Raw genomic sequence first — 12,573 nt, 5'->3', positions numbered from 1 at the left:
AGAATGTGGTCCAAAATCACACCTAAATGTCATAGTTTAGTATGTCGTCAAAAAAGTCACTAAAATGTCATAGTTTAGTATGTGGTCCAAAATGTGACAAAAATGTCATAGTTTAGTATGTGGTCCAAAATGTGACAAAAATGTCATAGTTTAGTATGTGGTCAAAAATGTAACAAAAATGTCATAGTTTAGTATGTTGTCAAAAAAGTCACTAAAATGTCATAGTTTAGTATGTCGTCAAAAAAGTCACTCAAATGTCATAGTTTAGTATGTCGTCAAAAAAGTCACTCAAATGTCATAGTTTAAGTATGTGGTCCAAAAAGTCACTAAAATGTCATAGTTTAGTATGTGGTCCAAAATGTGACAAAAATGTCATAGTTTAGTATGTGGTCCAAAAAGTCACTAAAATGTCATAGTTTAGTATGTGGTCCAAAATATGACAAAAATGTCATGGTTTAGTATGTTGTCAAAAAAGTCACTAAAATGTCATAGTTTAGTATGTCGCCAAAAGAGTCACTAAAATGTCATAGTTTAGTATGTTGTCAAAAAAGTCACTAAAATGTCATAGTTTAGTATGTCGTCAAAAAAGTCACTAAAATGTCATAGTTTAGTATGTCGTCAAAAAAGTCACTCAAATGTCATAGTTTAAGTATGTGGTCCAAAAAGTCACTAAAATGTCATAGTTTAGTATGTGGTCCAAAATGTGACAAAAATGTCATAGTTTAGTATGTGGTCCAAAAAGTCACTAAAATGTCATAGTTTAATCTGTGGTCCAAAATGTGACAAAAATGTCATAGTTTAGTATGTGGTCCAAAATGTGACAAAAATGTCATAGTTTAGTATGTGGTCAAAAATGTAACAAAAATGTCATAGTTTAGTATGTTGTCAAAAAAGTCACTAAAATGTCATAGTTTAGTATGTCGTCAAAAAAGTCACTAAAATGTCATAGTTTAGTATGTCGTCAAAAAGTCACCAAAATGTCATAGTTTAGTATGTCGTCCAAAATGTGACAAAAATGTCATAGTTTAGTATGTGGTCCAAAATGTGACAAAAATGTCATAGTTTAGCATGTGGTCCAAAATCGCACCAAAATGTCATAGTTTAGTATGTGGTCCAAAATCGCACCAAAATGTCATAGTTTAGTATGTCGTCAAAAAAGTCACTAAAATGTCGTAGTTTAGTATGTCGTCAAAAAAGTCACTAAAATGTCATAGTTTAGTATGTGGTCAAAAAAGTCACTAAAATGTCATAGTTTAGTTTGTGGTCCAAAATCACACCAAAATGTCATAGTTTAGTATCTCGTCAAAAAAGTCACTAAAATGTCACAGTTTAGTATGTCGTCAAAAAAGTCACTAAAATGTCATAGTTTAGTATGTGGTCCAAAAAGTCACTAAAATGTCATAGTTTAGTAAGTGGTCCAAAAAGTCACCAAAATGTCATAGTTTAGTATGTCGTCAAAAAAGTCACCAAAATGTCATAGTTTAGTATGTTGTCACAAAAGTCACTAAAATGTCATAGTTTTTGATGTCTTCCAAAATGTGACAAAAATGTCATAGTTTAGAATGTGGTCCAAAATCACACCTAAATGTCATAGTTTAGTATGTCGTCAAAAAAGTCACTAAAATGTCATAGTTTAGTATGTGGTCCAAAATGTGACAAAAATGTCATAGTTTAGTATGTGGTCCAAAATGTGACAAAAATGTCATAGTTTAGTATGTGGTCAAAAATGTAACAAAAATGTCATAGTTTAGTATGTTGTCAAAAAAGTCACTAAAATGTCATAGTTTAGTATGTCGTCAAAAAAGTCACTCAAATGTCATAGTTTAGTATGTCGTCAAAAAAGTCACTCAAATGTCATAGTTTAAGTATGTGGTCCAAAAAGTCACTAAAATGTCATAGTTTAGTATGTGGTCCAAAATGTGACAAAAATGTCATAGTTTAGTATGTGGTCCAAAAAGTCACTAAAATGTCATAGTTTAGTATGTGGTCCAAAATATGACAAAAATGTCATGGTTTAGTATGTTGTCAAAAAAGTCACTAAAATGTCATAGTTTAGTATGTCGCCAAAAGAGTCACTAAAATGTCATAGTTTAGTATGTTGTCAAAAAAGTCACTAAAATGTCATAGTTTAGTATGTCGTCAAAAAAGTCACTAAAATGTCATAGTTTAGTATGTCGTCAAAAAAGTCACTCAAATGTCATAGTTTAAGTATGTGGTCCAAAAAGTCACTAAAATGTCATAGTTTAGTATGTGGTCCAAAATGTGACAAAAATGTCATAGTTTAGTATGTGGTCCAAAAAGTCACTAAAATGTCATAGTTTAGTATGTGGTCCAAAATATGACAAAAATGTCATAGCTTAGTATGTTGTCAAAAAAGTCACTAAAATGTCATAGTTTAGTATGTCGTCAAAAAAGTCACTAAAATGTCATAGTTTAGTATGTCGTCAAAAAAGTCACTAAAATGTCATAGTTTAGTATGTGGTCCAAAATGTGACAAAAATGTCATAGTTTAGTATGTGGTCCAAAATGTGACAAAAATGTCATAGTTTAGTATGTGGTCCAAAATCGCACCAAAATGTCATAGTTTAGTATGTGGTCAAAAAAGTCACTAAAATGTCATAGTTTAGTATGTGGTCCAAAATGTGACAAAAATGTCATAGTTTAGTATGTGGTCCAAAATGTGACCAAATGTCATAGTTTAGTATCTCGTCAAAAAAGTCACTAAAATGTCATAGTTTAGTATGTCGTCAAAAAAGTCACTAAAATGTCATAGTTTAGTATGTGGTCCAAAATGTGACAAAAATGTCATAGTTTAGTTTGTGGTCCAAAATCGCACCAAAATGTCATAGTTTAGTATGTGGTCCAAAATGTGACAAAAATGTCATAGTTTAGTTTGTGGTCCAAAATCGCACCAAAATGTCATAGTTTAGTATGTGGTCCAAAATCACACCAAAATGTCATAGTTTAGTATGTCGTCAAAAAAGTCACTAAAATGTCATAGTTTAGTATGTGGTCAAAATGTGACAAAAATGTCATAGTTTAGCATGTCGTCAAAAAAGTCACTAAAATGTCATAGTTTAGTATGTGGTCCAAAATGTGACAAAAATGTCATAGTTTAGTATGTGGTCCAAAATGTGACAAAAATGTCATAGTTTAGTATGTGGTCGAAATTGTCACAAAAATGTCATAGTTATGTATGTGGTCCAAAATCGCTCCAAAATGTCATAGTTTAGTATGTGGTCCAAAAAGTCACCAAAATGTCATATTTACTTCACCCCCACTTGCCAATATGACCAAAAGAGGTTTGTTGCGTGAATGGGTTGACGTCTTCCATCTCTTATTGCCTTTTTTCAATGTCTCACATGAACATATTGTTAACAAGGACAAGACAAAGTTCTACATCAAAGTAATCAATTTGTATTGTTTGCATTCTGTAACACAAAGTTCGTCGACGAGAATGGGATTCGAACCCACGCGTGCAGAGCACAATGGATTAGCAATCCATCGCCTTAACCACTCGGCCACCTCGTCCTTTTTCCACTGTACGTTCCTCATGGAAATAACATAAAAGAGAGTTCTTTTTCTTTAGTATGTGGTCCAAAATCGCACCAAAATGTCATAGTTTAGTATGTCATCAAAAAAGTCACTAAAAGGTCATAGTTTAGTATGTCGTCAAAAAAGTCACTAAAATGTCATAGTTTAGTATGTGGTCCAAAAAGTCACTAAAATGTCATAGTTTAGTATGTGGTCCAAAATGTGACAAAAATGTCATAGTTTAGTATGTGGTCCAAAATCGCACCAAAATGTCATAGTTTAGTATGTGGTCCAAATTCGCACCAAAATGTCATAGTTTAGTATGTCATCAAAAAAGTCACTTAAATGTCATAGTTTAGTATGATGTCAAAAAAGTCACTAAAAGGTCATAGTTTAGTATGTCGTCAAAAAAGTCAATAAAATGTCAAAGTTTAGTATGTTGTCAAAAACTGACTAAAATGTCATAGTTTAGTATGTGTTCAAAAAAGTCACCAAAATGTCATAGTTTAGTATGTGGTCCAAAAAGTCACTAAAATGTCATAGTTTAGTATGTGGTCCAAAATGTGACAAAAATGTCATAGTTTAGTATGTGGTCCAAAATCGCACCAAAATGTCATAGTTTAGTATGTCGTCAAAAAAGTCACTAAAATGTCATAGTTTAGTATGTCGTCAAAAAAGTCACTAAAATGTCATAGTTTAGTATGTCGTCAAAAAAGTCACTAAAAGGTCATAGTTTAGTATGTGGTCCAAAATGTGACTAAAATGTCATAGTTTAGTATGTCGTCAAAAAAGTCACTAAAATGTCATAGTTTAGTATGTGGTCCAAAAAGTCACTAAAATGTCATAGTTTAGTATGTCGTCCAAAAAGTCACTATAATGTCATAGTTTTTGATGTGGTCCAAAATGTGACAAAAATGTCATAGTTTAGTATGTGGTCCAAAATCGCACCAAAATGTCATAGTTTAGTATGTCATCAAAAAAGTCACTAAAATGTCATAGTTTTTGATGTGGTCCAAAATGTGACAAAAATGTCATAGTTTAGTATGTGGTCCAAAATCGCACCAAAATGTCATAGTTTAGTATGTCATCAAAAAAGTCACTAAAATGTCATAGTTTAGTATGTCGTCAAAAAAGTCACTAAAATGTCATAGTTTAGTATGTGGTCCAAAATCGCACCAAAATGTCATAGTTTAGTATGTCATCAAAAAAGTCACCAAAATGTCATAGTTTAGTATGTGGTCCAAAATCGCACCAAAATGTCATAGTTTAGTATGTCATCAAAAAAGTCACTAAAATGTCATAGTTTAGTATGTGGTCCAAAATGTGACAAAAATGTCATAGTTTAGAATGTGGTCCAAAATCACACCTAAATGTCATAGTTTAGTATGTGGTCCAAAATATGACAAAAATGTCATAGTTTAGTATGTTGTCAAAAAAGTCACTAAAATGTCATAGTTTAGTATGTGGTCCAAAATGTGACAAAAATGTCATAGTTTAGTATGTGGTCCAAAATGTGACAAAAATGTCATAGTTTAGTATGTGGTCCAAAATGTGACCAAATGTCATAGTTTAGTATCTCGTCAAAAAAGTCACTAAAATGTCATAGTTTAGTATGTCGTCAAAAAAGTCACTAAAATGTCATAGTTTAGTATGTGGTCCAAAATGTGACAAAAATGTCATAGTTTAGTTTGTGGTCCAAAATCGCACCAAAATGTCATAGTTTAGTATGTGGATGGGTTGACGTCTTCCATCTCTTATTGCCTTTTTTCAATGTCTCACATGAACATATTGTTAACAAGGACAAGACAAAGTTCTACATCAAAGTAATCAATTTGTATTGTTTGCATTCTGTAACACAAAGTTCGTCGACGAGAATGGGATTCGAACCCACGCGTGCAGAGCACAATGGATTAGCAATCCATCGCCTTAACCACTCGGCCACCTCGTCCTTTTTCCACTGTACGTTCCTCATGGAAATAACATAAAAGAGAGTTCTTTTTCTTTAGTATGTGGTCCAAAATCGCACCAAAATGTCATAGTTTAGTATGTCATCAAAAAAGTCACTAAAAGGTCATAGTTTAGTATGTCGTCAAAAAAGTCACTAAAATGTCATAGTTTAGTATGTGGTCCAAAAAGTCACTAAAATGTCATAGTTTAGTATGTGGTCCAAAATGTGACAAAAATGTCATAGTTTAGTATGTGGTCCAAAATCGCACCAAAATGTCATAGTTTAGTATGTGGTCCAAATTCGCACCAAAATGTCATAGTTTAGTATGTCATCAAAAAAGTCACTTAAATGTCATAGTTTAGTATGATGTCAAAAAAGTCACTAAAAGGTCATAGTTTAGTATGTCGTCAAAAAAGTCAATAAAATGTCAAAGTTTAGTATGTTGTCAAAAACTGACTAAAATGTCATAGTTTAGTATGTGGTCCAAAATCGCACCAAAATGTCATAGTTTAGTATGTCGTCAAAAAAGTCACTAAAATGTCGTAGTTTAGTATGTCGTCAAAAAAGTCACCAAAATGTCATAGTTTAGTATGGGGTCCAAAATGTGACTAAAATGTCATAGTTTAGTATGTGGTCCAAAAAGTCACCAAAATGTCATATTTACTTCACCCCCACTTGCCAATATGACCAAAAAAGGTTTGTTGCGTGAATGGGTTGACGTCTTCCATCTCTTATTGCCTTTTTTCAATGTCTCACATGAACATATTGTTAACAAGGACAAGACAAAGTTCTACATCAAAGTAATCAATTTGTATTGTTTGCATTCTGTAACACAAAGTTCGTCGACAAGAATGGGATTCGAACCCACGCGTGCAGAGCACAATGGATTAGCAATCCATCGCCTTAACCACTCGGCCACCTCGTCCTTTTTCTACTGTACGTTCCTCATGGTAATACCATAAAAGAGACTTCTTCTTCTTTAGTATGTGGTCCAAAATCGCACCAAAATGTCATAGTTTAGTATGTCATCAAAAAAGTCATTAAAAGGTCATAGTTTAGTATGTCGTCAAAAAAGTCACTAAAATGTCATAGTTTAGTATGTTGTCAAAAAAGTCACCAAAATGTCATAGTTTAGTATGTGGTCCAAAAAGTCACTAAAATGTCATAGTTTAGTATGTGGTCCAAAATGTGACAAAAATGTCATAGTTTAGTATGTGGTCCAAAATCGCACCAAAATGTCATAGTTTAGTATGTCGTCAAAAAAGTCACTAAAATGTCATAGTTTAGTATGTCGTCAAAAAAGTCACTAAAATGTCATAGTTTAGTATGTCGTCAAAAAAGTCACTAAAAGGTCATAGTTTAGTATGTGGTCCAAAATGTGACTAAAATGTCATAGTTTAGTATGTCGTCAAAAAAGTCACTAAAATGTCATAGTTTAGTATGTGGTCCAAAAAGTCACTAAAATGTCATAGTTTAGTATGTCGTCCAAAAAGTCACTATAATGTCATAGTTTTTGATGTGGTCCAAAATGTGACAAAAATGTCATAGTTTAGTATGTGGTCCAAAATCGCACCAAAATGTCATAGTTTAGTATGTCATCAAAAAAGTCACTAAAATGTCATAGTTTTTGATGTGGTCCAAAATGTGACAAAAATGTCATAGTTTAGTATGTGGTCCAAAATCGCACCAAAATGTCATAGTTTAGTATGTCATCAAAAAAGTCACTAAAATGTCATAGTTTAGTATGTCGTCAAAAAAGTCACTAAAATGTCATAGTTTAGTATGTGGTCCAAAATCGCACCAACATGTCATAGTTTAGTATGTCATCAAAAAAGTCACCAAAATGTCATAGTTTAGTATGTGGTCCAAAATCGCACCAAAATGTCATAGTTTAGTATGTCATCAAAAAAGTCACTAAAATGTCATAGTTTAGTATGTGGTCCAAAATGTGACAAAAATGTCATAGTTTAGAATGTGGTCCAAAATCACACCTAAATGTCATAGTTTAGTATGTGGTCCAAAATATGACAAAAATGTCATAGTTTAGTATGTTGTCAAAAAAGTCACTAAAATGTCATAGTTTAGTATGTGGTCCAAAATGTGACAAAAATGTCATAGTTTAGTATGTGGTCCAAAATGTGACCAAATGTCATAGTTTAGTATCTCGTCAAAAAAGTCACTAAAATGTCACAGTTTAGTATGTCGTCAAAAAAGTCACTAAAATGTCATAGTTTAGTATGTGGTCCAAAAAGTCACTAAAATGTCATAGTTTAGTAAGTGGTCCAAAAAGTCACCAAAATGTCATAGTTTAGTATGTCGTCAAAAAAGTCACCAAAATGTCATAGTTTAGTATGTTGTCAAAAAAGTCACTAAAATGTCATAGTTTTTGATGTCTTCCAAAATGTGACAAAAATGTCATAGTTTAGAATGTGGTCCAAAATCACACCTAAATGTCATAGTTTAGTATGTCGTCAAAAAAGTCACTAAAATGTCATAGTTTAGTATGTGGTCCAAAATGTGACAAAAATGTCATAGTTTAGTATGTGGTCCAAAATCTGACAAAAATGTCATAGTTTAGTATGTTGTCAAAAATGTAACAAAAATGTCATAGTTTAGTATGTTGTCAAAAAAGTCACTAAAATGTCATAGTTTAGTATGTCGTCAAAAAAGTCACTCAAATGTCATAGTTTAGTATGTCGTCAAAAAAGTCACTAAAATGTCATAGTTTAAGTATATGGTCCAAAAAGTCACTAAAATGTCATAGTTTAGTATGTGGTCCAAAATGTGACAAAAATGTCATAGTTTAGTATGTCGTCAAAAAAGTCACTAAAATGTCATAGTTTAGTATGTGGTCCAAAATCGCACCAAAATGTCATAGTTTAGTATGTCATCAAAAAAGTCACTAAAATGTCATAGTTTATTATGTGGTCCAAAATGTGACAAAAATGTCATAGTTTAGTATGTGGTCAAAAAAGTCACTAAAATGTCATAGTTTAGTATGTCGTCAAAAAAGTCACTCAAATGTCATAGTTTAGTATGTGGTCCAAAATGTGACAAAAATGTCATAGTTTAGTATGTGGTCCAAAATCACACCAAAATGGCATAGTTTAGTATGTCGTCAAAAAAGTCACTAAAGTGTCATAGTTTAGTATGTCATCAAAAAAGTCACTAAAATGTCATAGTTTAGTATGTCATCAAAAAAGTCACAAAAATGTCATAGTTTAGTATGTGGTCCAAAATGTGACAAAAATGTCATAGTTTAGTATGTGGTCCAAAATGTGACCAAATGTCATAGTTTAGTATGTCGTCAAAAAAGTCACTAAAATGTCATAGTTTAGTATGTTGTCAAAAAAGTCACTAAAATGTCATAGTTTAGTATGTCGTCAAAAGAGTCACTAAAATGTCATAGTTTAGTATGTCGTCAAAAAAGTCACTAAAATGTTATAGTTTAGTATGTCGTCAAAAAAGTCACAAAAATTTCATAGTTTAGTATGTGGTCCAAAATGTGACTAAAATGTCATAGTTTAGAATGTGGTCCAAAATCACACCTCAATGTCATAGTTTAGTATGTCGTCAAAAAAGTCACTAAAATGTCATATTTTAATCTGTGGTCCAAAATGTGACAAAAATGTCATAGTTTAGTATGTGGTCCAAAATGTGACAAAAAGGTCATAGTTTAGTATGTGGTCAAAAATGTAACAAAAATGTCATAGTTTAGTATGTTGTCAAAAAAGTCACTAAAATGTCATAGTTTAGTATGTCGTCAAAAAAGTCACTAAAATGTCATAGTTTAGTATGTCGTCAAAAAGTCACCAAAATGTCATAGTTTAGTATGTCGTCCAAAATGTGACAAAAATGTCATAGTTTAGTATGTGGTCCAAAATGTGACAAAAATGTCATAGTTTAGCATGTGGTCCAAAATCGCACCAAAATGTCATAGTTTAGTATGTGGTCCAAAATCGCACCAAAATGTCATAGTTTAGTATGTCGTCAAAAAAGTCACTAAAATGTCGTAGTTTAGTATGTCGTCAAAAAAGTCACTAAAATGTCATAGTTTAGTATGTGGTCAAAAAAGTCACTAAAATGTCATAGTTTAGTTTGTGGTCCAAAATCACACCAAAATGTCATAGTTTAGTATGTCGTCAAAAAAGTCACTAAAATGTCATAGTTTAGTATGTGGTCCAAAATGTGACAAAAATGTCATAGTTTAGTATGTGGTCCAAAATGTGACCAAATGTCATAGTTTAGTATCTCGTCAAAAAAGTCACTAAAATGTCACAGTTTAGTATGTCGTCAAAAAAGTCACTAAAATGTCATAGTTTAGTATGTGGTCCAAAAAGTCACTAAAATGTCATAGTTTAGTAAGTGGTCCAAAAAGTCACCAAAATGTCATAGTTTAGTATGTCGTCAAAAAAGTCACCAAAATGTCATAGTTTAGTATGTCGTCAAAAAAGTCACTAAAATGTCATAGTTTAAGTATGTGGTCCAAAAAGTCACTAAAATGTCATAGTTTAGTATGTGGTCCAAAATGTGACAAAAATGTCATAGTTTAGTATGTCGTCAAAAAAGTCACTAAAATGTCATAGTTTAGTATGTGGTCCAAAATATGACAAAAATGTCATAGTTTAGTATGTTGTCAAAAAAGTCACTAAAATGTCATAGTTTAGTATGTCGCCAAAAAAGTCACTAAAATGTCATAGTTTAGTATGTCGTCAAAAAAGTCACTAAAATGTCATAGTTTAGTATGTGGTCCAAAATGTGACAAAAATGTCATAGTTTAGTATGTGGTCCAAAATCACATCAAAATGTCATAGTTTAGTATGTGGTCCAAAAAGTCACCAAAATGTCATAGTTTAGTATGTCATCAAAAAAGTCACCAAAATGTCATAGTTTAGTATGTGGTCCAAAATCGCACCAAAATGTCATAGTTTAGTATGTCATCAAAAAAGTCACTAAAATGTCATAGTTTATTATGTGGTCCAAAATGTGACAAAAATGTCATAGTTTAGTATGTGGTCAAAAAAGTCACTAAAATGTTATAGTTTAGTATGTCGTCAAAAAAGTCACTCAAATGTCATAGTTTAGTATGTGGTCCAAAATGTGACAAAAATGTCATAGTTTAGTATGTGGTCCAAAATCACACCAAAATGGCATAGTTTAGTATGTCGTCAAAAAAGTCACTAAAGTGTCATAGTTTAGTATGTCATCAAAAAAGTCACTAAAATGTCATAGTTTAGTATGTCATCAAAAAAGTCACAAAAATGTCATAGTTTAGTATGTGGTCCAAAATGTGACAAAAATGTCATAGTTTAGTATGTGGTCCAAAATGTGACCAAATGTCATAGTTTAGTATGTCGTCAAAAAAGTCACTAAAATGTCATAGTTTAGTATGTTGTCAAAAAAGTCACTAAAATGTCATAGTTTAGTATGTCGTCAAAAGAGTCACTAAAATGTCATAGTTTAGTATGTCGTCAAAAAAGTCACTAAAATGTTATAGTTTAGTATGTCGTCAAAAAAGTCACAAAAATTTCATAGTTTAGTATGTGGTCCAAAATGTGACTAAAATGTCATAGTTTAGAATGTGGTCCAAAATCACACCTCAATGTCATAGTTTAGTATGTCGTCAAAAAAGTCACTAAAATGTCATATTTTAATCTGTGGTCCAAAATGTGACAAAAATGTCATAGTTTAGTATGTGGTCCAAAATGTGACAAAAATGTCATAGTTTAGTATGTGGTCAAAAATGTAACAAAAATGTCATAGTTTAGTATGTTGTCAAAAAAGTCACTAAAATGTCATAGTTTAGTATGTCGTCAAAAAAGTCACTAAAATGTCATAGTTTAGTATGTCGTCAAAAAGTCACCAAAATGTCATAGTTTAGTATGTCGTCCAAAATGTGACAAAAATGTCATAGTTTAGCATGTGGTCCAAAATCGCACCAAAATGTCATAGTTTAGTATGTGGTCCAAAATCGCACCAAAATGTCATAGTTTAGTATGTCGTCAAAAAAGTCACTAAAATGTCATAGTTTAGTATGTCGTCAAAAAAGTCACTAAAATGTCATAGTTTAGTATGTGGTCAAAAAAGTCACTAAAATGTCATAGTTTAGTTTGTGGTCCAAAATCACACCAAAATGTCATAGTTTAGTATGTCGTCAAAAAAGTCACTAAAATGTCATAGTTTAGTATGTGGTCCAAAATGTGACAAAAATGTCATAGTTTAGTATGTGGTCCAAAATGTGACCAAATGTCATAGTTTAGTATCTCGTCAAAAAAGTCACTAAAATGTCACAGTTTAGTATGTCGTCAAAAAAGTCACTAAAATGTCATAGTTTAGTATGTGGTCCAAAAAGTCACTAAAATGTCATAGTTTAGTAAGTGGTCCAAAAAGTCACCAAAATGTCATAGTTTAGTATGTCGTCAAAAAAGTCACCAAAATGTCATAGTTTAGTATGTCGTCAAAAAAGTCACTAAAATGTCATAGTTTAAGTATGTGGTCCAAAAAGTCACTAAAATGTCATAGTTTAGTATGTGGTCCAAAATGTGACAAAAATGTCATAGTTTAGTATGTCGTCAAAAAAGTCACTAAAATGTCATAGTTTAGTATGTGGTCCAAAATATGACAAAAATGTCATAGTTTAGTATGTTGTCAAAAAAGTCACTAAAATGTCATAGTTTAGTATGTCGCCAAAAAAGTCACTAAAATGTCATAGTTTAGTATGTCGTCAAAAAAGTCACTAAAATGTCATAGTTTAGTATGTGGTCCAAAATGTGACAAAAATGTCATAGTTTAGTATGTGGTCCAAAATCACATCAAAATGTCATAGTTTAGTATGTGGTCCAAAAAGTCACCAAAATGTCATAGTTTAGTATGTCATCAAAAAAGTCACCAAAATGTCATAGTTTAGTATGTGGTCCAAAATCGCACCAAAATGTCATAGTTTAGTATGTCATCAAAAAAGTCACTAAAATGTCATAGTTTATTATGTGGTCCAAAATGTGACAAAAATGTCATAGTTTAGTATGTGGTCAAAAAAGTCACTAAAATGTTATAGTTTAGTATGTCGTCAAAAAAGTCACTCAAATGTCATA

General features: G+C 31.7%; 3 non-coding genes across 3 annotated transcripts; all 3 read right to left on the bottom strand.

The window, feature by feature from the left end:
• Positions 1–3,449: 3,449 nt before the first annotated feature.
• trnas-gcu (transfer RNA serine (anticodon GCU)) lies at positions 3,450–3,531 on the bottom strand. Its single transcript has one exon. It is a non-coding gene; the product is annotated as a tRNA-Ser (tRNA).
• Positions 3,532–5,400: 1,869 nt separating this feature from the next.
• Positions 5,401–5,482, bottom strand: trnas-gcu (transfer RNA serine (anticodon GCU)). Its single transcript has one exon. It is a non-coding gene; the product is annotated as a tRNA-Ser (tRNA).
• Positions 5,483–6,325: 843 nt separating this feature from the next.
• trnas-gcu (transfer RNA serine (anticodon GCU)) lies at positions 6,326–6,407 on the bottom strand. The gene has a single exon. It is a non-coding gene; the product is annotated as a tRNA-Ser (tRNA).
• Positions 6,408–12,573: the final 6,166 nt, after the last annotated feature.

Source organism: Solea solea, chromosome 10, assembly GCF_958295425.1.
Source record: "Solea solea chromosome 10, fSolSol10.1, whole genome shotgun sequence".
Taxonomy (NCBI): domain Eukaryota; kingdom Metazoa; phylum Chordata; class Actinopteri; order Pleuronectiformes; family Soleidae; genus Solea; species Solea solea.
The sequence above is the reverse complement of the archived record's forward strand: the minus strand, read 5'-3'. Positions and strand labels throughout refer to the sequence as shown.